This window comes from Tupaia chinensis, unplaced genomic scaffold, assembly GCF_000334495.1.
Source record: "Tupaia chinensis unplaced genomic scaffold, TupChi_1.0 Scaffold000355_1, whole genome shotgun sequence".
In the NCBI taxonomy this organism is placed as follows: Eukaryota; Metazoa; Chordata; class Mammalia; order Scandentia; family Tupaiidae; genus Tupaia; species Tupaia belangeri.
In genome coordinates, this window is record NW_006159850.1 from 8,769,347 (window position 1) to 8,792,705 (window position 23,359).

Here is a 23,359-nt window from a genome sequence, read left to right on the forward strand (position 1 = left end):
TGATCTCAAGCCAAGATCAACCTCTCAATAGCTGTGCATCCTTGAGTATAATACTCAACATCTCTGAGTGTCATATGCTACCTTTCCTTCCCCCAGGATGCTGTCCCTTGCCCCTTACACATCTCAGATACTCTGTGCCCTTACTGGACCCTGAGGTGACCTTGCTCTTCTCACTAACTTTATTTCCTTGCAAGTGCCATTTAACAGGGCTGTTTCCCCAACTCAGAGTTGAATTTTTTGGAGACTATGTTGTATTCATCTTTATTTTCCTAGAGCCTAGCACTGTTTCTAGAAAATGAGGGTGATAATACTAATACTTTTCACATAGGATAATGAAATGGTGAGATACTAGAGCACCTCAAAAAAAAAACCCATGAAAAATGGGATTAAAGTATGAATTTATTTTGGTGGGAAAAAATTCTGAAATCCTCCATAGTTTTTTTTCCCCCATAATATGCATTTCCATGAACTTCATGAAGATCACTCATAGTTCTTAAAGAGCTTAATATGATTTCTTAGAAAGCACACGAAAACTACTGGGTCTCACTAAGATTTATTTAGCAACTGTTTGAAGTGAGTTATCCTATTCAAATTGATCTCCATCTTACAGATGGAAATGCTGAATATCATCAGAGGTTCTCGTATTGGAAAAACATGGCCTTCTGGCTCATGGGCTGTGTTGGTGGTGGGTATTTGCACAGGGTGAGAAAATTGTTTGTTCCCAAGAGACCTGGATAAAGAAGAAGGGGGAGGTTCTTGTTCAGAATGCTTGAGAAATCACTCCTGCTGGAAGTCTTGAACCTAGAATTCCAAAGAACACAACAGGAAGAATCCAGAAACTCTGCAGGAAATGTGCCCCTTGGATTAGCCTTGTCATGCTAAGTGCAGGGCTAGTTGCTGAGTGAGGGCTTTTTCCTTTCTTCATCTGCATTCGGGAGAGCTTTACATTTCCTTTTGAAAGATCAATGTGATATATATATATTTTTTTTCTTTTTTCTTTTCCTGAAGGTACATCTATAAAAGCAACAGTGCTTGAGCCTAAGGACAATGCCCCATCATGCAATTTATCCCTTTGGGGTCCCATTAAGATCTAATGATATTTTCTGATTTTATTAACTAGAAGAAAATAGGGAGAATATCTAGTGTGGTACTTGAGTTTAGAACCGCTGATCACTTGAGCACAAGGAATTCCCTTTCACAGTCTCTGCTCTTTGTCCTCCTGAACAATGTCTGAGACCCTCTGCGTGTTTGTGCTTTACTTCACTATTTTATTGAATCCTAGAGAAACATAATACAGTGATTGCTAAGTAATTCACCATTACTAACGGAATGATCTTGGGTAAGTCACTTCAACTTTAAGCCTTAGTTTATTCATCTAAAATACAGCAACGATGATAACATCTACTTCCTATGGGTGCTGTAAGAATCGAACACAATAAGCAGGTGAAGCACTTAGCAGGGTCCAAGACACGTCAGTGCTCTTCAAATGCCAAGCTTTGCTCACGAGGGTAATAACAGCCAGCATGGCCCTGGGTCACACCAGGTGTCATTCTCTTGCTTTCAGGTATGGAAACAAACTCAGCAGACACATAAACTTGGCCCAAGACCACTCAAGGACAGGGTTAGGACCTAAACCAGATCAGATTGGCCCTAAATTCAGTGCTTGTTCTACTCTCTCAGTGTCAGGAATGTTTTTCTCTCAAATGGGCATCATTTGGTGGGAGGAGGGCACCTAGACAGCCAAAAAGAGAGCCATTTCTTTGCACAGCTGGTCCTCCCTGCTGTGGATTCCCCTTCTACAAATTCAACTAACCTCAGACTGAAACTTCCCTAAACACCCAGGCATGGCTGTGCTCTACTAACTCAATGCTCTGCAATGTTAAGGGTCATATGGAAAAACAGAGTTCCATTCCTGGGTTGGCCTGCACATGGTGATATGATCGTGATTGGCCAGGAAGGCTGAGGAGGATCACGGCATGAGACCCTGTGGAGAATGTATCTCTCTCTCTCATCTCTCTCTCTCTCTCTCCCTGTCTCTCTGTCTTTCCCATGAAATAAACCTTTATTCAAAACAAAAAGAAAAAGAAAAAACAAATAAAGATAGTAACACAACAGTAAACATAATACAGATTTAAAAAACCAGTATAGTATCGTCACAATTTACAAAACATTTACTCTGTGTTCACTATTAAAAGTAATCTAAAGAGAAGGTTTCAAGTCTATGGGAGGGCATGGGTAGGTTATAGGCAAATATGATTTCATTTCATACAAGGAGCCTGAATAGCCTTAGGTGTTGGCATCTGTGGGAAGTCCTGGAGCTAATCTTTTATGGATATGAAAGGATGAGTGCATTGAGTCATCAGAAAAGTCGTGACATATTTTTGTGTAGAGAAACATAAAAAAAATACATCATACTTTTCTGATGACTCAATATTATCCAAATTTCAGAACCCTGTGAGTCAGAAACTAGGAGGCAGGGTTGCTCAGTAGGGGGTAATGAGGTTAGGGACCCCCAGAGCTCTTCCCACCCCTGGACCACTCCTATTGCTAGGAAGGAGCTTAATGTGGCTGCAGTGGGGTGGGAAATACATGTGGCGAGGATTGGGTCTGGACACTGAAGGGTCTCTCTGACCACAGTGAGAATTTGAGTTTTACTTCTCAGAAGGATTGAAGAGTATTGAAAGGTTCTAGTTAGTGCTGTGGCTTGATCCAAATTATAAGATCACCAAGCTGCTAGGAGGAGCTGGAATTGGAAGGCCTACATGGTTGGCAGGAGGAGCAAGTCAGCACAATTAGCAGGCAATTCCTGAAGGGCTTACTCGCGCATACTCGGAACCCAGAATTCATATACTGCTCTTTGCGATACGTGTGCGACCATTTGGCTCAAAGTATGAATGCACACACTAGGGTATTTGTTCACTGCAGTTGTGTCTCTCCGTAGGTGTCTAGTATCCCTTCCCATTCATCTAAGCCTAAGCAGACAGGGAACTCTTTCAGGAGAAGGTCGTGCATTGGGAAGACACAGACCAAGCCACATCAGGATGGGTGAGCAGTCAGGAGGATCCGGGGCTCTAATTGTTTTCCTGCTTGGTGACAGGCAGGCTACCTGTGCTGAGAGACTTGGGTCCTGAAGGAAAGCAGTGTCACACTGGCCATGGAATGGGACAGGAAGTACAAACCAGCACAATTACAGCCATGCAAACCGCAGGCAGGAAATTCGGTATATGAGAGCAGTGTCACCGGCTTGGACTCCTGCCAGGCCACCCGGGTTACAGTCCCTCCTGGTCCCCAAGGGCCAGAGGATGGTTAATGATGACAAGTGATAAGGAACTGGGTTTTGTACTGCAGCAGATAGGGGAAGAGAGAGGCAGGAGAGGCCAAAGCATGTTGCTTCAGAGACAACAGGTCTCCAGGGGTGCCAGAGAGAGCAGCTGGCATGGTTCTGCTTGAGATGGGAATTGAGACTTGGAAGTGTAGTCCAGGGTAGAGACTCCCTGTGACATCCTGCTCAGACAGAGCTGGTGGCAGACCTTCACACTCCGTCTCTGTCATGGGCAGAGCCATCTAACCTCTATGAGGTGCAATAATATGCCCTGCTTGCCTTCAGAGCAAGGGACGCTTTATACCCCAGAATCTGTCTTTTGACATCCCTGAGGACATCACATGGGCTTGTACAGATTTCACTAGTTCTGAGAAACAGCTCCAGGGATGCCAGTCTGTGTTATGTAGCCTTGGAAAAGTCACTGGACCTCTCTCGTGTTCTTGTGTAAAAAAGGGAAGATAGCCTACCACAGGGAGGCTAAGAAGATGGACAAAAGTAATAGGCAAGAAAAACCTTGGAAACTACAAGGCATTAGCCATGTTATTAGTAAATTTATTTATTTATTTATTTGTTTATTTATTTATAAAGGAGAGGTTTTTGCTATAGGGCGCTGTGCTCACCAGAAAGAGAGAGACAGAGAGACAGAAAGCAAGAAATCACATCCCCAGGGGGGATGGCCATGCCGCAGTCCCTTCTCTTCCATTCTCCTTTTGGGACCTTGGGCACACATGTACATGCACCTGATGTAAGTTTAAGCCACTGGATCTGGGACTCGAACCGCAGTTGACTACACGGGAGTCCAGTGACATAGCCATTACGCCAACTGCCAGTCCCACTAGTAATATTATTAACACACTCAGAAGTGTAATAATTACATGGGTCTTGAATTTCTAGGAGCTTATAGTTATTCTATCTATAATTGAGGTAATAATGCTAGCTAAGACTTATAAAGCACCTACTGTGTGCCAGGCACTGTTTTTAGTGCTTTATGTATGTTCATTTAAACATCACAATAATTTTACTATGTAAGAAACTGGTAAAAAGTATATTTACATTGGGTAAATTTGCTTTACAAGTAGTAATGATGTATAGCGATTGAATTAGAAAATAAATAAATAAAAAGATATAAAAATTCTAATCATGACCATAAAAGAAAAAAGAAACCATTAATACCATTTCACAGATGAGAAAACAAGGCACAGAGAGATCAAAAACTTTCTGAAAGTCAGGTACCTGGTCAGAATCAGTGCCATAATCAAATCAAACTGGCTGGGTATAAAACTCCTATTTTGAATGACTACTCCACATGGTCTGTTCAGTAAGATCCACTGGTGGTTTTGAGGATTCCTCCCGAGAGTCATACAAGCTATGGCTAAGTTCACAGCCTGTGTGGTTAACCATTTCCCCATCCAGCCAGGGGCACAATCATGAGAAGCCCAGAGGAGGATAACTAAACTCCACGGTGAGTCAGCGACTGGGAGAGTCAGGAAGTCCTGGCGATGCATGCGATGGCATAGGCTCTGGGTCAGACTCAGGTGACATCTCCAGTCTCCTGCACCCCAGCAAATGTGACATCGGGCAAATAGCCCACCTTCACTAAGTCTCAATTTCTGCATCTGTCAAATGGGAAACATGGTAAACTATCTTGTAGATTGCTAAAGGAATGTGATACCTATAAAGTGCAGTCGAAGCCTGGCATCAAACAGGTACTAATACTTCTCCTCCATCGATATGATTGACTACCTGGTGGTACAGCGAGGAGGACACAGGTGGTGCCTTTATATGCGTTGAGCAAAGAAGCTGCTATTGAGTTCCTGGAGAGTAGAAGCAGAGTCATAGATCCTGGCATGGAGGCCTTGCCCTTGCCCTACTGCTGTGGGTATGTCTTTGGGACTCTGGCTTCCATGTTAATGAAATAACAGTCCGCCCAAACCCCATACAGGAAGGGTCCTGAGTCTTAAGGATGGTTGGGATTTGGAAGGCTGGAATGGTCACTTATTTAAACTTTTTTTCCTGATTAAATTGTTTAAAGTATTTGGGTTGCCAGGGGCTTCAGATTAAGCAGCCCAAGTTATGGAAATATGTAATGAAGTGAAATAACAGAAGACAAAGTGCGTGAGGTAGACACTGCAAGTATGATTGTCTTCTCATCAGGCAACCCTAGTCTCCAGGTGTTTCCCAAGCAGTACTGTCTGGTGAGTCTAGACCAAAGCCTGTTGGCTGTGGTTAGTCTGTGGTTAGTTTCTAACAGGAACGTGGGCACAGCTAGGCTCAAAACCGAAGAGCTAAGAGCAGAACTCAGACCTTAGGGGCTATGGGATCTACAATAGACAAGCAGATAAATACTGTTTGGTACTGGCTGATGCTAGGGAGCTGAAACAGTCAAGAAAAATACCAGTGTCTCATGGCCTTAAAGAAAGGAAATGGGAAATTCTACACACAGAATCCCAGAAGATTCAGTGTGAAAAGTGCCTCAGAGCTTCTAGCTCAAAGGTCCCAAGTCTTTTCCTAGTCATGGAAAATTCTGTTTAAAAAAAATCTTATTAAAAAAATGCAGCAGATTTAGCTACTGTAAGACAGGGACAAGAAGTTGACCATAAGATCCTGTTCTTGAATAGATTCCATGGCATCTCTTGAGCTCCATGGGACAAAATTTGGGAAACATCAGACAGTGGAGAAGATGTGGAAAATGAGACCACCGCTTAAATCTCTTTTTAAATTAAAAAAAAAAAAAATTAGGGCCAGGAGGTGATGTGGTGATTGAGGAGTTGAACTCCAACATGGCCAGCCATAGTTCTAGTCCTGGACCTGGCAGCTTGCTTTTCCACTTTCCCTCTCTCTCTGTTTCTCTCTGGTGAGCATGTATGTCCTTTGGCAAATTAAAATAATAATAATAACAAAAAAAAATTTTCTCAGAGAGTGCATATGCTTGCCAGAGAAACAAAAGATGAGAAAGCAACCTCACGGGGAATGTCCCTCCTCAATCCCTTCTCCTTCATTTCTCCATTCAGGATTTTGGGCATGCACACACATGTGCCTGGTATGTTTTTCAAGCCTCTGGATCCAGGACTCCAACCGTACAGTCAGCCATGTGAGATCTAGTTACTTAATTACCAGGCTATGGGCTGGTCCTATCCGTTTTCTCACCTAATAATGATAATAATTAAACTGCTCTCTGGGGCTAGGCAGTGGTGCAGTGGGAACACAACTGGACCTGTGAAGGAAAGATCCTGGGTTTGTGTGCTCAGCTCGTCCTGAGCATGCTGGGCACATGTATGTGCATCATGACCTGGGCCAGCTGAGACTGATAGATTATGGCGAGAAGTCCCCAGTGGGGGCACCTGTCTCTCTATCTCTCTGTCTCTCTCCCAGAACAAACAAACAAATACATTTTAAACAAAAACTAAACAAAGTCACATTGCCATCTTCATAGGCACGTTTCATAAGCACATCACCGATGAACTAATTCCTAAGTAGGATTTAGCAGCGCTTGGTATAGAGTAAACATTTGATAAACAACAACTCATATAATCTTGAGTCATATTAATCACTACAGGTTGAGTATTCCTTATTTAAAATCTTGAGACCAAGTATTCCAAATGTTGGAATTTTTGTGTTTTGGAATATTTGCATATATGTAATGAGATATCTTGGGGAAGGGACCCTAGTCTAAGCTCAAAACTCATTTATATGGAATATTTCAGAGTTTAGATTTTCAAATTCAGAATGCTTGGCCTGTATTACTACATCTGTGACAAGCTTTGTGACCTTCGTAAGGTCGCTGAAACTTTCTGAGCCTCATGTGCCCTATTTGTAGACTGGGATAATAGTATCTGCCTTGCCTCATTGTTGTAAGAAAATTTTAAACAAAATAGATTTGTAAATCAGTTTTCAGAGCTTCTCCCGTTCACCATGAGGACTAGGAAATTGGACCAACATTGCTGATCTGTTCCAGGTTGCTTGCATTTTGCAAGTTTACCCTTAGGGAAATGTGTTTATTCCATAATGTTGTAAAAACAGCTCTGCACACCAACATTGACCCCTCAGTGGTTGCTTCTTCCTTGGTGCTAAGTGCAGGCTGGCCTGAGTCAATGGTTTTCCGTCTATGAGCTTCTAAGGCAAGGCAGGTTCCAGCTGCACTGCCTCCCTGGTTTCCAGCCCCAGGGGAGAGAGAGTACAGGAGGAAGTCAGAGAGAACTGCTTGAGAGCTGGGGTTCAGGGCCCCTTGAACCAGGACCTCTCTTCCTCACTTACCTTAGCTGATGGACAGCAAAAGTGGTTTAAGTTTTATGCAAGTAACATGTGCAGTGTGGGGGGACAGCAGAAGGGCTCTGTTTATTGTCCCTCTGAACCGCATGTTGATGCTCTGTCTCAACCCATGTCTCCATGTTTCTGTCTGGAGTGGAGCAAAAGGGAATGTAATGAGAATCACATTTTTTTTTTTTTTTTGAGAGGTTTTTGCTATAGGGCGCTTGTGCTCATCAGAAAGAGAGAGACAGAGAGACAGAAAGGGAAAAATCACTTCCCGGGGAGATGGCCATGCCGCAATCCCTTTTTCCTCCATTCTCCTCTCAGTATCTTGAGCACGCACATACACACATTCTGCATGAGTTTAAGCCACTGGGTCCTGAACTTGAACGCTGGTCGATTACATGGGAGTCCAGTGGCGTAGCTGTTACGCCATCTGCTGGTCCCCAGATTATTATTTTTTAATTTTATTTATTCATTCATTTATTTTAATTTGACCACACAAACACACATATACATACAGAAAGAGAGAGAGAGGGAGAGGGAAAGTGAGAAAGCAAGCCACCAGTTCTAGGACTCCACCTGTGGTCGACCATGTAGGAGTGTCCAGCACTTTAACCACCACGCCACCTGCTGGACCCCCACACTGGCTCTTAAGGCTTACCTCCCTCCCGTCTCAGAAGTGACATATGTAACCTATACATCTCATTGACCAAAGAAGGTCATGTGTCTATGCCCAAGGGCCCTGCCTGAATTAATCCATAAGTAGGACTTAGCAGTGCCTGGTGTAGAATAAGCATTTGATAAGCATCAACTAAAATAGTGCAGGAAGTGCAGTCCCACTGTACACCTGGGAGGAGGAGAGCTGGGAGTATTTTGATGAATGGCGCTAATCACCATCACAGGCACTTATCAGGAATGACCAGCGTAAGGGTCAGAGATCTGAAAAACCTAAGTGGATGGCAATGACGATGGTGACAATCACAGCTGCCATTTATTGAGCACAAAATCTGTGCCAGGCCATAATATTTCCTTCGTCATCTTAGTCGATCCTTACGCCTGGATGAGGAAGGTGTTCCATCCATCCTCCGTTTACAAAGGTGAGAGCTAAGGCTTAAGGAAGTGCAGTCACTGACACAATGACGTCACCACCAGTGTGGAGCATTTTTCATGCTCACATGAGCAGAGTCATGGCAGCAAGGTCGTGAAGGGACCATCATGTCTGAACCCAGAGAGAGTCCCAGAGGAGAGAGAGAGGGGGCTTGACAAAGGGAGATAGCTACTGCAAGCATGCCATCTACTGGGGAGGGGCCAGGAGGATATACACCCGAAGTCATTGTGTGACTTCCAGGCCTGGTCAGTGCCCTAAATGCCACACCAAACCAGCAACCAGAAGGGAATGAAGTCTCTGGTGGTGGAGGCTATCCACAACAGCCTCCAAGGACACAGAACTGGGAAGAGAAAGATGGAGGTTGGTCTGTAAGAGCAGACAGAGAGTACTCAGAGGAGTTACCAATCTTAATTTCAAACCCAGGTATTTCTACCACTACAGCCTGAATTTTCAATCATGCTGCTGGAAGGGAAATGGCGGTACTGTTACCAAGCAGAGGAATGCTGAGGAAAATCAAAGCCCTAGGGGGCAACCCAATGTGGTCTTCATTTCTTAACTGACAAGGAATTTGGGACGTCTTCCTTTGAAATCATCTGTATACACTACATTTGCACCCACGCTGTGAACACTTTCATATTATTTTTAGGCGAGCTCATCTTTACAAAGCCATTATTCATGAAACCATACCTGCAAACCACTCCCCCACCAAAAAAAAAAAAAATGGTTGTGAATAGCAATCGTTTTTTTAAAAGAATTCTGCTCCACATTTGAATGATAGGTAATGGGAAGTCTGACAGGCTGCGTGTTCGAGGTCCCTTCCCAGCGACACCGCTATGAATAGACAATGAGAACACATTTGCTTTTCTTCAACAAGCAGAAGAGCTTATTTCCCCCGTGCAATGAAAAGTTCTGCGAATTGGGCCAGAAAGCTCGACCATGATTTATCTGAAAACAACTGTTCAACATTTCAGAAATTAAACTTACTAAGATGTAGGGGAAAGGAAGGTTAAGCAGACGTTGAGAACAAATATCAAATGTTCCACTTTTGTGGTGAGGGGTGGGGGGAAGGTGTTCTTTTTATTGATTCCATTCTTTGATTTGATGAGGATTTCTTGTTGTGCTTTTACCTGCCTGGGAGATACATAGTGCTGAGAGAGACTAGGGCTTCCACCTTCAGAACAGTTTGCATGGGACTCAGCCTGCCTCATGGAGAAGACAGCCTAAGTGGGGTGGGGAAAGCAGTATTACTAGCTAGTATAGACCCAGTGCATCCTGCTTGCCACATTCTTAGCTGAACACTTTCGATGGCTTCTTCTCCTTCTTTTTCTTCTTCTTCTTCTTTTTCTTCTTCTTTTTTGTGTCTCCTGAATGCTGAAGGGTACATGTGCACGTGAGACAGAGAAAGAGAGAGAGGAGAGAGAGAACACACATAAATTCATCCCCCAGTGGGGCCTGGTTGTCATGACACAATCCTTTGTTATCCAAGTTTTCATCCCGTCAGGATTGTGGGCACTTGCACACTCACCTTGTGTGTTTTTCAGGCCTCCAGGCAAAGACTCAAACCCTGGTCGGTCATGTGGGATCCAGTTTCTGATAGTGTTTTACTGTGTGTTCTATGGGGCCAGCCATCAAGAATTTGTTTTATTTATTCCCCAGAGCAAGCTCACAAGGCAGGTTCTTTGTGTCCTAATTTTACAGATTAGGAAACTGAGGCATGGGAAGGTAAAGTAACTTGCCTGGGATCCCACAACTGGGAAAACTGAATTCATATCCAAGGCTGTTTGACTTCTGAAACACTGCTCACATGCACTTCGCTAGATTCCCTTCCTGTATTCGCAATCAACTGCAGAATACCACAGACAGCTCAGTTTCACTGAGCATCTAATGACTTGGGAAGTTAGACCAGATATTATATCAAATTCTCATGACTGCTCCTAAGTTGATTACCTTTTTTTTCATGCTCCAGTGGGGAGATTTGGTGACATGCCTTAGCCACATGGCTAGTTGCAGAACAAGGATTCAAACTCATTTGAATCTATTATAGCATGCTACCTCTAAGCTACTACTGGGCCAGTGGTATCCTGCCATGAATACCTGTTGCCCAAGCTATAGGGGTCTGGTCCTATCTCTATTGGTGAGGTCCCGTGCGAGAGTGTGAGCTTGCACACTCATATGCGCAGATGCATATGTGCATGCGCTATGTCTGCTAGCCCTCGCCGGCACCTTTAGGCATACCAGGAAAGGTGAAAAGTCTTCTCTGCTCCTCTAAAAAGCATGGGAGCAGTCAGCACCCCTGTACTGGACGTCAGCCCTGCTTTCTGACCTCCAGGCTTCCAAACAGCCCAGTGCACGTGCGTGTTAGGGTGGGTGGCACATGCAGGGAGCCCTCAGATCTGTGCAGCCCATAGCACTGGGCCCTCCAAGGCCCATCCTGGGAATATACAACCATGCATCCTCATCAAACACAAGAATGAAATTGGTATCAGCAAAACCACATTTTTTTCCTGCCACAAAACCTGCCTTGGGCACATCATTTCTTTATTATATTTTTTACCACTATTTTCCTTATGTTAAGATACAAATGTTCTGGGAGCTGTTAAACAGGTGTTTTTATAAACAGCACACCCTGTCTTCCCAGGATCTGGGAGAGCTCTTCACTGCTGGTAGAAGGAGTCTTCTTTGCAGAAGAGAGGTGACTTGGGTGGTGAACTGGGAGTTGAGGTGGAATTCTCATTGCCCACCTAATAGGACACCTGGAGGTGGCACCGAGTTCGGAAGCCCACACTGTCTTCCACCTCGAGGGCCTCTGATCACATTCCCACTTTGGAATGTGGAGACCACTGCTTTGCTGGCCCAGGAATGTGCCCCCTTGTCACACACAAATGTACAAGCAAGTGGGAAGGTTCATTGTCTTCAGCTAGAGACCACCACCTGAGCTAGTCTGCAAGTTGCTGGAAATTGGCTTCAGGAAGAAACAATGGAGAGATTGCAAGGAGCCCACCTAAGACAGGAGGCCAGGGGTGGCTGAAGGTGAGGGTTTGCCTGTTCCTGTGCCTCTAGCTCAGAGCCGAGGGTCATGGAGGAAAGAACTGCCTTTCAAGGTAAAAATAGACATTCTTGTGTGAAGAGCTACAAGATAAGGAAGAGGCTGTCTTGACAGGCAGTGAGTTCTCGATCATAGGTAATAATGAAAAAGAATCTGTAATAGGGGATCCTGGAGAAGAAATGTGTGCACTGGGTGACAGGTGGAAAGACGACTTCTCAGGTGTCTTTGCCCCCTGAGATATGGGAGTTCCTAACGGAGCGGCAGTCTGGTCAAGCATCAATTTGTGGCTATTTTGCAATGGCTAATTAAGGTGGTTCATGTTGGCAGACAGGAGCCAAGGGCAGATATATAGAACTGAGGTCTATGAGCTCTGAGGCCAGATAGATCCGGGCTCCAGTGCTGGCTCTGGGCACGACCTTGGGCTAGTTTATTTTCTCGAAGCCTCGGTTTCATCCTCTGTGAATTGGAACACACGTATCTCATGGGACTTTTGCAGATTCAATGGTCCACCAAACACCAAGTGCTGGCCACTCAGCAAATGCAGGTATGTATATAGATGTAAATAGATGTAAGTGCCAGGGCCAAGCTGCTGGAAACCCCCAGCATGCTTATTTTGTAATGCTACACTGTATATCTCTCCTGGCTATAAATGCTTTCTCTCTCCCTTAGTACTGAAATTAAAAGGTGTTACATGTATCAATAAAGACAGTAAAACTTTTCTGGATAGTGTGTCCCTTTCAAAATGAATACCTGAATCAATCAGTCCTTCTCTTTAGATTCGGGACTCTCATGTAACTAACTCATTGAAGACTTGCCTCTCTCACACGCAGGTGCACACACACACACACTACTCTGATAAAAACACGTTGCCTCTGGTATGAGAATGAGGTGTCTGGGAGGTTATTTTCTTTCCCTTTTCTCCTCCTTTTCTTTCTTTTTGCAAAGGAAACACCTTTACGGGGTTGGCATGACATTAATAAAAATAATAAAGGAGAAGGTTTGGAGGGAAAAGGTAAATAAGGCAATTCATACATCATCTGCGAGAGACGCAGAAGTAAGGCAGAGAAAAATCACCACCCGCGCGTCGTGTGTGGGAGATTTTCATGAGTCAGCTTCTTCGCTCTTTCTGGCTTCCCAGTTGCAGCTGCTGTGGGCTCGGCTTTATCTGCTCCATGGGGTGGGCCAGGGTTGGAGACTGCTCGTAATTTCCTGTGCTTCTTCTCTACAACCTGTGCTGATAGAGGCATCTACCTGCCCCACTCACTCATAGGACACTGGTGACCTTGGGACACTCACCAGCATGCAGAAATGACCACTACCTGGCAAGGGACCCAGTACAAGTGCAAACGTGGGGGCTCTAGTTCAAATACCATTACAATTTTGAGATGCGACAGCAGAGCGTTCAATGTGCAGAGAACTTAGAAACACAGTGTCCCATGAAGCCATCCCCTGCTGGGTGCGTCTCTTTTAGGCCTTGTGGGTGTGACTGTAAATAGAGCCCAGGGTGGCTTTCCATTGTCCCTTTGATCAGCAGGCTACCCTAATAGTGTAAATGAGCACGCCTTCCCTAAGGAGGCCAGTAAGTCAGAGAACCAAACTGTAGCTCTATCTTAGGCTTGGGGGGAAGCAGGACTAGAGAGATGCCCCGCCTCCAGGGACCAGTTAGAAAACCATATAAAAAGCCCTCAAATCACACAACTGTACAATTAGAAGAGTCCCTAGAAATAATCTTGTTAAACAGCCTCGCTTCTTAAATGTAGCCCCCAAAAGAGGAAAACATTTTCTATATAGTAAGAAATAGTTAATATTTACAGGGCTCTTTGTTATGGGCCAATAGGCACTTTACATGCATTTAACACACAACCAACACAGGAGATCCACACAGGTGTTACACTCACTCCACAGCTGAGGACATCGAGGCACACTGGAACTCAATGGCTGTCCTCAGGTCCCAGGGCCACTGAGGGGCAAAGCCACCTTAGGAACCTGAGTCCATCTCCCTCGGATCTGCTCAACTGGATCCAAAGCTATGTGGGGGCTGGGTCCCCAGTTTCTGCATGCATTTCAGTACACCCTCTGCTTCTTTCCAGCCCCAGGCTCCTCTCCCTGGAGACTGTGCTATCCCCTTTCTACCCTGTCTACTTCATGAATTCTGGAAGTGGGCCTCTCTGCCAAACAGATCCTCCCCCAAGACACAGAGGAGGCATTGACAGGACAAGATGCATCAGAACCTAAGAAACAACACAGGGCTGGTTCTTTTGTGGAAGAGCAAGGAGGGAGCTCAACAAGCAGAGCCTAAGAAAGCAAACATCCCCAGAGGAATCAAGGGCCAGGCAACCATCCCACCAGGCCCTGGGCCCCCACTGCGAATGAATTACATGAGGGGGCCTGGGGCACAGAGGCCTTGGCCAATATCCCCAGGTCTTTCCTGCCTTGTGCTGGCCCAGACCTGGCTGTATCCAGCCTGGAGCGGGAAGACGGGTGGGAAGAAGGAGAAGGCCTCCTCCGAGCTGGTCTCAGAGCCTCAGCGGGACCTGGCGTTCCATTCAGCAAGGACTCTGCTGCCAACAAGCCTTGCCAGCCAAGCTGTGTAAACATTTGAGCTCTTCTGGCAAGCTGTCGGCAGGAGGGGAGAGACAAAAGGCTTCCCCTCCCAGGACTGGAGGCTGCGAGTACTCTGGGCTCCATGCAGGTTTCCCCCCTCCCAACCTCCCGCACAGGCTGTCCATCACAACCGCAGGCCTGGAGGGCTTTCTTAGAGACCTGCATGGTGGTTCAGGGCTCCAGTTCCCCTTTGCAAAGACATGTCCTATTTTTATTCCGCTTCTGCTTAGAACACAGGGTTCTGCTCTCCTCGCTGCCACACCTCGGAGATGGCTTCACCAAGGCAGCAAAAACAGCCACATAGTTTCAGCGAAGCAGCCCACATGTGTCCGAGGTAAAAGCCACAAAGGGAACCCACGAAGATATAAATATGAAGGTGACAGCCACAGCTATCATGAATTTTAGTTATTTTTTTTTGTAATTCGGATGAAATTGACATAACATAAAATGACCCACTTTAAAGTCTACAATTCAGAGACATTCAGTACATTCACAATGTCGCAGACATGTCACCTCTGTCTAGTTCCAAAACACTTCCATCACCCCCAAAGGAAGCCCTGTCTCCATTAGCTGTCACTGCCTATTCCCTGTGCCCTGGCTTCTGGTAACCACCAATAAACTTCCTATCTCCACGAATTTGCCTATTCTGGGTGTTTCATGTAAATGGAATCATGTACTAGATCTCCTTCCAGGTATGGCTTCTTTCACTGAGGGTGTTTCGAGGTTCATCTGAGGGTTTTCAGGGGCTTGTTGTTGTTTGTTTATTTGCCAGATTTTCCTCTATGTTGTACACTACATATATGAGTTATTTTAAGGGTATATAGGATAGGAAAGTGGGCTTGGGGTTGATGCGAGCTGTGTTCTAAGAAGAATAGTCCCGAACAGACAGGAGAGGGAGCAGAGGCCTCGAGCAGCACCCAGGGGTAAGCAGCGGCAGAGAGTTCTGCACTGTAGGCTACAGGGGAAGCCAGCACCCAGGAGGAGAGGGGGCTGCTCACCGGAGATCCAGCAGGAAAGAAAGAAATGAACACCCAGATTTCACCTGTCCTCTCCTCCTGCCAGGACTCCAGCAATGCAGCCTCCCTAAGTGGGAGCATTTGAGAAAGGAGGGCAGTGGGTGTTGAAGGGCCAGCAGGTACCCAGGGCAGTGTTCCAGGCTTGCATGGAATTACTGTCACCTCCTCCAGTGCCTTGCCTCCCTTCCCTGGGAGTCCTGCTCCTGCCAGGCCCTGCTTCTAGAGTCATGCCAATCCTGTCTCTCCTGCTCTGAGCCAATCACACCTGGGAGACTGTGGTCTTCTCCAAGCGGATCCTTCACTTGTGCAAAAAGAACAAGATGTTTACGAAATCCAAATGTGATATTCTCTAGGTAATAATAATTACGTACTTTATGCATGCTCGTGCAAACCTCTGAAAAATACAATGTTTATAAATTCTAAATAAAGTGGCATATTTGGCAACTCTTAGCACATTGACTCATGTGCTGATCAGTTATCTTAGAGACTTGCACAATACATTATCAGGTAGCCATGCCAGCTGCAGAAAAGTTAATGAAACCTGTTATTTTTAAATGAAACTAATAGTACAAAAAAAAAAGGTAGAAAGCAGCATAAGTAAATAGATTACTAGAGGTTTTATTTATTAGCACAGTTTTAGATTTACAGAAAGACCAAGCCTGAAGTACAGAGAGTTCCCGTATTCCCTCCCCACCAGTCCAGTTTTGTCACTTGTTTGCTCTCAACCCTCCTACATCCTTTCCTGCCAAAATTAAAATCCGAATGTCTTATCAAGGTCTGCGAGGCTCTTTATGATCTGGTTCCATCTAGACCTCCTTCCTATTCTTCACTCCCTTAGCTGCAGCTTCACTGGGTCCCCTCACCCCAAAAGCCTCCCAGTAGTAACTGAAAGCCATACACCTCCAGGTGCGCCATGTTCAAGGAGAATGCTGCCTTGACTGAGCTCCGTTGAGTCAAAGATGAGGCTTCTAATGGGTGCTTATCCTGGTCTTCCTCTGCAGCCACTCTTCTTAGTCCTACATGTCACCATCTTCCTTTCTTTCCTGCAGTTCCTTGCTGGCTCAGGCTTTTCCCATCTTCCTGTCGCTGTAACTTGATTCAGTATCTCATGTAGAAGATTTACCCCTTATGGGCACTGGGCCAGGGTGGGGTTCTTCAGCTACTGCCTTTCTCTTCAAGGGCGTTGTGGGATATTGGTCGTGTGTGCAGACTGAGAAGGGGCAGCTCTCAGATAGAAAACCCGGACCCTTCCACCAGGAAATGAAGAATTATGGGCAAAGGAAAACAAGGACCTTGACTTAATTGAGACTCAGCTTCCCTAGCATTAAAATAGAGCTCAAGAAGGTATCCGCTTTAGGGGGACATCCTGAAATTGAAGTGCAAGGAAAACTCAGGACGGTAGCTGGTGATAGAGCCGTATTCAATCATTTTACTTCTTTGGACTATATTAGTCCAATTCTAAGAAATCTCTTTTTAATTGCATTTTCACTTTGGGGTATTGAATTATACTGCTAAGTAGGAGACAAATCCTTATCTGTGGTCTAGGAAAAAATGATGGCTTCTTCTCTTCCCTCTTCCCCTCTTTCTTCTTCTCTCCTCCCCCCATCTCTTATTTTGCTCTTTCTCTCATGCCTGTTCCTTTCCTTCTCTTTTCTTTCTATCAATTGTCCTTTCTGTTGGCTGAGCAGACTTTGTCCGTGAAGGCCTGAGTTCTCCCATGTCCAGCTTTGTCTTCTTGCCATAATATGAATATTTCTGACTTGCTTTCTTATGAATGCATTTTTATTTCAGTTCCCTGTCTCTTCGGCCTCAAGGTCTCAAGCCTTCCAGCCCTCCAAAGGGTAGCTTGGCTCTGGGGATGCAAGATGCAGACCGCAGAGGTCTCATTTTACTGGTCTTGCTGACCACCTTGGCAATACTTAGCAAGCCTGGTTGACCGCCTGTTCCGAAGCCAGCACTAGCTCCCTGACACAGTGTGTCTCTCAGGCTTTGCTATCTCCAGTGTGGCGCTATCTCCACTGGTGCCCTGGGAGTAGCTGTTTGTCCTAGCGCTAGGATTTGGACAGGAAACAAGAGCTTCCAGACAAACTGGTGACTAGAAGACTCTTCCTCTAGGAACAACAGGTCCCTTTTTCTGAGGCCTTTTTATGATTTTTAATCTTCCTCCTTTGACAAACTTCCCCCCTTTCTCGTGACTAAGGGACAAGGACAAACTAGTTTCACAGATATGCAAAAGCATTTCAATGGTCACTTCATAGTAGAAAAGTCCTCACAACCTCTTTGTTCCCACACACAGAAGGGACATGGGGCAGAGAAAGAAATCTAGAAGTGAACTTCCAGATTGCATTTTTAAGTGTGTTTTAGGTTGTTTTTCAGAACAGGAAAAATGTCAATGCTATAAGGCAAAACCTTTGGAAAGTGTCAAGATCTTCCACCTGTTTCTCTCCTGCTTGGAATGTTTAATTTAGCATTGAGTTATTAAAAGAAAAAAAAAAACCCTTACTTTGTGGGTGAGATATGTGTTAGGAAATATAGATGGAGACAATGCCCTTCTTAGCTATTTTCTGGGTTTTGTTTTCTGAGATGTAAAAAATGCCATGTACGCTTCAAACAAGCGTACTGTAGTAGGTCAAATGTGTCAACCTGGAAGCAGAATTGTACCCTCCTTGGGAAACAAAATAGTACTCCACACTGTGTGTGCATATGTGTACTTGCATATGTGTGTATGCGCTTGTCATAGCCTGTAACCAGGGGGAGGGGAATGTGAAAAGGGCAATGCCCTCCCAACTCTGGCGAGAAAATACAGAGAACAGAACCCTCACCCTAATATAAGGCATTGCTCTATCTAGATCCATCCATCATTCATCCATCATCAATCTATTCATCCATCCATCCATCCATCCATCCATCCATCCATCCATTTATCCATCTATCATCCATCTATTTATTTATCACCCATCCAGCCAGGCAGCTTCCATCCACCCATCTTTCCATCCATCCATCTATCCATCCATCATCCAGCCAACCACACAGCCTCCATCCATCCATCTCTACTTCCATCTATTCAGCTAAGAACTATTGGGTAATTGTTATGTGCCAGATTTATGCTCTGTGAATTACATGTGATTTTCATTTAATTCTCTCAATAACTCCATAAGGGTAAGGTACTTTCCTCCTATGTAAGAAAGCAAAGGCTCAAGAAATTAGTAACTTTTCCAAGTCCTGCAGTTGGAAGAGGCTAAACTGGAATTCAGTCCTTAACAAACTCCAAAGCCTGAGCTCCTCTGTTAAGTCATACTTACCTGAGGGGTGAAGAAAGGGAGGGGAGGTCAAGCAGATGCAGTCAATTTTAAGGGTTAAGTAGAAGGATTAAGTTAAAAGAGGAAGGAAAGAGATGACTTAGAGTCAGCATATTGGTTTGGTCTTGCTTCTTTCTGAAAAGAACTTCGAATGTTTTAGTTTAAGTTATTTAAATTCAGGCTCCAGTGAGATCGCCCAGTAGAAATGGCACAAACAGAAGGAGTAAAGCTGCATCTGGAGATCTGATTTCAGGAACACCCTCTGCTAGGCAGTACATAAACATAAGAGCTCATCCTTTCATGAAAACTATGACAACTAGAGAAATTTGGGGAAATATTTCTTGAGTCCCTGCAATGTACCAGGTAACGTGTTCAAGTGAAAAATTATAGATTTAATTATCTCATTTATTTATTAATTCTTTGTCAAAGTCCATATGTGGTTTATGGAATACAGAAACAAAACAATGATTAGGAAATAACCAAAAAATAGAGACCAGCAGTTGGCATAATGGCTATGTCACTGAACTCCCATGTAGTCTACTGTGGTTTAAGTCCTGGAACCAGCGGCTTAAACTCACGCTGGGCTTGTGTGCATGTGTTCCCAAGATCCTGAGAGGAGAATGGAGGAGAAGGGATTGTGGCGTGGCTGTCCCCCCCACCCCAGGGGGTGATTTCTCGCTTTTTGTCTCTCTGTCTCTCTCTGTCTTTCTGGCGAGCACATGCACCCTATAGCAAAAACCTCTTAAAAAAAAAAAAAAAAAGGAATAACCAAAAAAGTGGTTTATGGAATACAGAAACAAAACAATGATTAGGAAATAACCAAAAAATAGAGACCAGCAGTTGGCATAATGGCTATGTCACTGAACTCCCATGTAGTCTACTGTGGTTTAAGTCCTGGAACCAGCGGCTTAAACTCACGCTGGGCTTGTGTGCATGTGTTCCCAAGATCCTGAGAGGAGAATGGAGGAGAAGGGATTGTGGCGTGGCTGTCCCCCCCACCCCAGGGGGTGATTTCTCGCTTTTTGTCTCTCTGTCTCTCTCTGTCTTTCTGGCGAGCACATGCACCCTATAGCAAAAACCTCTTAAAAAAAAAAAAAAAAAGGAATAACCAAAAAATAAAAAAAAGATCATGATGATATTGCACCTTATAAATGCAGGTCATGACTAGGCAGTAACCATAAGGCAGAGGGCCAATCAAGCAGTTCTACACAATTGCTCTGATTGGATGACACATTTGGGTCTGAGCTTCCTGGTGACCAAAGTAAAAAGGGAAGAGGGATTAGTCATGTGATTTTCTTTGTCTAAGAAGAGAAAACAAAGTAGTTCCTCTGCTGGCAAAGATAAAGAGGAGTTCACAGTCTGGTGAGCAAAATCAAAGAATCCTGCCACAATGATAGCCACAAAATGACCAAAGGAAAGCAGCATAGCTGTTGACATCAGTTCAGTATGGAAATGTGTCTTAAAGGAAAGAGAAGGGATTTTAAACTGAGGATTACAGCGGCTTAGGTTCTCAGTCTCTGACAATTTGATTAATTTTACAGTAAATATCTTTTATCAATATAAAAAAAAACTCTTGTAAAATGTAGGCTTTTAGAACAGAATGTGTCACTCATCTAAATTCCAGTAGTTTGTGGTTGTGCTGATATATTGGGGATTTAATGAGAAAGTTAGTTGCTTAGTATAACCTCTGGAACATCGTAGCCACTCAATAAAAATGTGTTGAGTGAATAAATAGAACATAAACAAGGTGGCCATCGAGCAAAAAAGAAACAAAGAATGAACTTAAAATTCACTTAATATTAGAAATCCTTCACTAAAAATCAGGAGTAATTGGTGGCTGAACTTGTGTTCAGATACTAAACCAAGCTGCCCTTCTCAGTGACTTCACACCTAAAATCTGAATGGTCACACAGTCCTCCAGTGCTAGGACTTGACAATATTAGATAGCTTACTGGTTTTCACATGGTTTAACTCAATTTTTTGGATAAAAGCAGTTAGTTTTTAAACCAACATTATTGAGACATAATTGCATATAATAAGATATGCCCAGTTTAAGTGCTCAAGTTGACAGATTTGGGTAAGGGGATTATCTCCTGTAACTACCACTCAAAGAAGATATAGAATGTTCCTATTACTCCAGAGTTCCCCTGGGTCTCCTTACCATGAATCCTCTGTTTTTCCTCAGGCAACCCCTGAATGAGCTGGTGAGTTTTTGTTTATGTTTTTGTCTTTAAAGTGTATCTATAACTTATATGAGTGAGGGAGAGAAACAGAGATAGAGGCAGAGACTTCAGTCCCAACAAGGAACCAACACTACCATCCACTCCCAGTGTTAGGCAGCCCAGATCATGGGCTCACATGTAACCAGAGAGTTCAGAAAGGTTTCTAGACATGAACCCAGAACCTTCTCATGTGGGTTGGCCTCACTGAACATTCATTACATTACCATGCACCACCATCTAGCCCCCCTCCCTGACGAGGTTTTAATCTGTTTTTCATGTTGTTCTTTAGGTTAAGAGTTAGATGAAATTGAAAGTATAAAGTTTTGAACCTATCTATTAAGTCTAACCCCTTATTGTAGCATTGGGGAAACTGAGACCAGTAGACATGTCTGTCCTAGGCTGGTTCATGATGGGCCTGATAGAATCTCCAGGTTTCATATGCCTGATTCTTTCCATGGTAGGTACTGTCTGAGCAATTCTGCCTCTTAACAACGGACGAGCTCTCGGGAGGAAAGCAGGCTGGGAGAATTGGTGACATATATTTCATTGAAGTTAAAAAGTGCAGTGGTGGTGGAAATTATTCTGAATTATCCTTAGAATTATTAAGAAAATGATACCCTTAAATAAATGTTTGAAAGAAATGAGTTTTTGGGGGAATAATACCTCACAGCCACTTCTCAGAAGTCCAAAGAGAGAAGCAAATTAAGAGACGCCCTTCAAGCAGTTGGGGGAAAAAAACACAGAGTTCCTAATAAATATCTCACCAATCCAATTATAACATTCAAATCAAGGAGAGAAAAATACGGTATCAAATATAATGAAAGCTTTCTTCCCATCAAAAACACAGCCTGCTGCTCGTTGTCCAGTGCCGAAGGGGATTTCAAAGTCAGCATTTATAGGAGAGGGGGGAAAATGCCACGTAAATCAAAGTGAAATAATCAAATTTTTCTGGTGGAAATAAGTTCAGTTGTTTGATGTAATTTTGACATTCAGCATAATTTCAGCATCAACATTGAAGTTAGGGGATCAGGGTGTCTCTATGAGATTTGTATAGTAAGAATTTACCAATCAGGAAAATCTAACTTAGACTTTGAATACTATGTGTTCTTATGTATTTGGGGGTGGGGGGAGGAATGAAGACTTTCACTAGGTTCACTGTCGACAGAAAAGCATAGAAGACCTGTTGCCAATCATAGTGTGTTGACTAGTGTCCCCCAGAATTAATGTCCACCCAGAACCTGAGATTGTGACCTTACTTGGAAGTAGAGTCTTTGCAGATGTAATTAGTTCAAAGGAGGTCATACCAGATTAGAATGGGTCTATATCTAACGATTGGGTCATTATAAGAAAGGGGGGTACATGGAGACAGACACACAGACAAAAGAGGGATGAGATGATGGAGACAGCTGTTGGAGCATTTCTCATATAAGCCAAAGAACAATAGACTTGTCAGCAACCACCAGAAGTGATGACAGTGTTTTAGAGCCTTCAGAGGGAGCATGGCCTTGCTGGCATCTTGATTCAGGACTTCTGGCATCCAGAACTGTGAAAGAATAAATGTCTATTGTCTTTAATGCCTATTACAAACACTCTTTATGACAGCCTTAGGAATCAAACCCACTGGTGTCAGGCTAGAGTCTTGCTGCTTAGAGAAAGGAGGTAGTCCATAGTCAGGGTGTAGGAACATCAAGGAATATAGGAGGAATTTTCCCTACCAGAGAAATGGGGTTTGTAGTGTGTCGAGTCAGCAGTTGAGATCCTTCCAGACCCTCTGAGAAGTCTTAGATACACATCCCCTCCAGTGAGTGAGAGGTAGATGCCTCGTCTAATCCTAAAGTTTCCAGCAGAAAGCCAGTCTGCATCCCTGCTGATGGCCTGTTCTACTTTCCCAGTGAAAATTCTCACTACTGTGACATAGAGCTCTTGGACAAGGGAGCATCCCAGAGCACCTCACAGACAGCATGCTCTGAGACTTGGTTCAGATGCCAGATAAGATGCAAGGTCAAGAGTTCAAATGCAAGGTCCTTTTGGCCCCTTTTCTGCCTGGATCTGCTCCGCCTCTTCAGGAGGCCTGTCAGGTTCATACTATCTACCCTGGTCTAAAGAAATGGTGGTTTCGAGCAGAGAGGATGCAGGTGATCAAGGGGCCGTGAAGTTTGTGTGAGAAGTAACCATTGGAGTATGACCTGTGGTGTCTGTCTGCAGATAGAAGTCCTGTCAAGACTCATTTCTAGGCTACCATAACCTGGAAGTCTACTACACAGACAGGGCTGCTAACCCCATCAGGCATCTGCCACCCTGTGGACAGCACTGTTCCATAGAGAGTGCAAATGGTGGTGGCAGGTAGGGTCATTGTTCACAGCTCCTCGGTCTCTCTCTCTCCCTCTCTCTCTATCTCTCTCTCTCTCTCTGATAGGATTACACTCTTGCCTTAGTCTTCTGTGACTGCCCTAACAAAGTACCAAAAGCTGAGTGGCTCCAAACAGCAGGA